This window comes from Polistes fuscatus, unplaced genomic scaffold (genome assembly GCF_010416935.1).
Source record: "Polistes fuscatus isolate 324 unplaced genomic scaffold, CU_Pfus_HIC Scaffold5, whole genome shotgun sequence".
Classification (NCBI taxonomy): Eukaryota; Metazoa; Arthropoda; class Insecta; order Hymenoptera; family Vespidae; genus Polistes; species Polistes fuscatus.
In genome coordinates, this window is record NW_025113129.1 from 358,640 (window position 1) to 361,343 (window position 2,704).

Here is a 2,704-nt window from a genome sequence, read left to right on the forward strand (position 1 = left end):
TGGTGCGTATTGTACTTAGGTACGCACCGTCAGCGAAGTACATCTTGGTCCTACCAAAACGAATAACCTCATAACCGCAAAAAACAAAAAAATAACTTCAAAGAAAAAAATAGCGAAAGAAAAAAATTTATTATTACTGAAAATATTATTATTATTATCTTTATTAATTTTTCTTCTAAACTTGTTTAATTTCCTTGTTTATTTTTAAAAAGTTATTATCATTATATTATTATTGTTAGTATAATTATTTACAGAGATAGTTGATAAAGGCCTGTTCTCCCCTCCCTAGAATGATCGATGATATTCTCTAATGAGAAGATTAGTTCGCTTATTATATATTTATTCATTTTATTTATTTATTTATTTTATTTTATAAATATATATATATAGCGTGACAAGGGCAAAAAGGGTTAGGATTGGGAAGTATGAGAAGATAGCTACTAATTATTTTTTTATTAAGTTAACAAAAAAAAAAAACGAAAAATATTTCAATCGCATCGATATATTATATATATAAGAAAGAATATAAAAAAATATCAAAATATAGATTATCAGTCCCACAGTAAATCTAAGTGTGATATATCGAATTACTTTATGTGTCAACGGCCATGGTGCGGTGGACAGCACTAGTTCTCTCTTTGAGAATTGACAAACTTTCAAAAAAAATCTGAGGTGGGACTCACTGACCCGTCCTCCTTGTTAAAGATAGAAAAATTGATAAAAAAAAAATAATGCCCCCCCACGAAGAATCGAACGTTAATAACCTGGCGCGAGAGAAGCGACGACGATACTACTTTACGCAAGCACACCACTTGACAGGTGCTCAATTTTTTTCATACAATTTTTATGACTTTAAAGCTAAATAAAAACGCATTACTGTTTTCTTAAAACATAATAAAAATGAATTACAATTATGTCTAGACAAAAGATAAATTCCATGTTTTTAGAATATCCTTTCCTATCTTAAATTAATTTTATGTGTAGATAGAAATTTTTTTTTCAATATCTATTTCAATTTAATACACAAATAAATATTAAAATAATAAAAAATCAGTAATTTAATATTATATAAATAAGTAATTTATTAGGAAAAATATTTAAATTTTAAATTTCGTCTTACAAATAATACGTATTCAATTTTTATAGAAATAAATTTTTGTGAGGCAAAAAATTAATATCAATTTTCTATTCTAATTTTTATGGCGAGGCACAAAATTAATTCATTACTTTTCCTCTCGACTAATAATAATAGTTTCTGTTAAAATGAATTATTGTTTTTCTTTTATTCAAGGTTTACTATTTTTGACACATAAATAAAAAACGGCCCGTAACATAAGCATCAAGATTCGATTTAAAAATACCGCGCTTATACGTCGGTATATAAATAGTCTATACCCTCGACATTAGATGGCCAAAACAAAAAATGCTTGCTCCAAAAGAAAAAATCGTATACAGAACGCTCTGTTTTCGATGGCCAGGAAAAACAAAATACTCGTTATCGCTTACAACAAATAGAAAGGGGTCCGAAGATCCTTCGTTTGTGATTAGTACACACAGACGCTCGAACGCAACTAGCATACTAGCGCGCTCGCGTGATATAAACCGCACAGAGGGCAAGACTTGCTTTCCCGTACTCTTTCTCGCTTATTTTTGCAAATACGAAGATAAACCACAGAACATTTTTATGTATTTTTAAATCTCTAAAACTTTGTTTTAAAACTTTTTTCGATTAAAGCCTAGATTCTAAGATAAGGCCATTTATCCATTTTACCCTTTTTCTTAAAAACTTGGGATCCTTTTGCAAAAAATTAGCACACATTCGATTCAGCGTCGTCGACTTACCCTTACAAGGGGACCTTGCACTAGGACCCCACAGATCTTAACGAGCTTTGGTATATTAGTAGTATACTTTAGAGTGTTATCGTGGTAAGGGTTTTTTCAAATGCGCAGTAGTTTTGAGAAAAAAGGTTTTAAAGTTTTGACTTTGTAGTCTATATATTTTAATGATTTTGTTGGCTGTGTATCAAGTACGCTATCGCGTCAGTAGTAACGTTCTCGCTTTTCGCGCGCGGTTAGTCCGTGTTCGATCCTTCGTGGGGAAAGTTTTTTTATTATGTTTTTTCTTTCTGTTTTCTAATTTTTTTTTCATATTTAATAATTTTTATATATATACAGGAAAGAGAAATTATTTTTACAAAAAACATTAGAAATAATAAATTTTTTAAAATCTTGCGCAACTATAAAAAGGAAAATTGATACTTGAATTCCAGTTAACATTTTATTTTTACCATGATGTAAAAATAGATAAATCTTCAATTATCTAACAAATAACCATTCGTATATATCTAATCATTAAAAATTTATGTAGATAAAATTAATTAATCCTTATTAGAACCAAATGAAAGAGAAATATTTAAAACGTTCATTCAGGTTTGTTTTCCAACAAATCTTTTAAAAAGTCGTGTTTATGAACAAGTCATCTTTCATTAATTGCGCGAGATGTGAAAAAAATTTATGTTTTGAATGCTTTTGACAATAACAATCACTCTGGAACCTGCGTGTATAAAATATATAGATGTAAATACCTGTTTAAAACTCGTAGATAAAAAAATCTTATATATGAAATTGTTAATGAATAGAATATATACGATTGTTGTTTTGTTAGTATATTGAAGATTTATTTATTTTATATACCTGTTAAAAA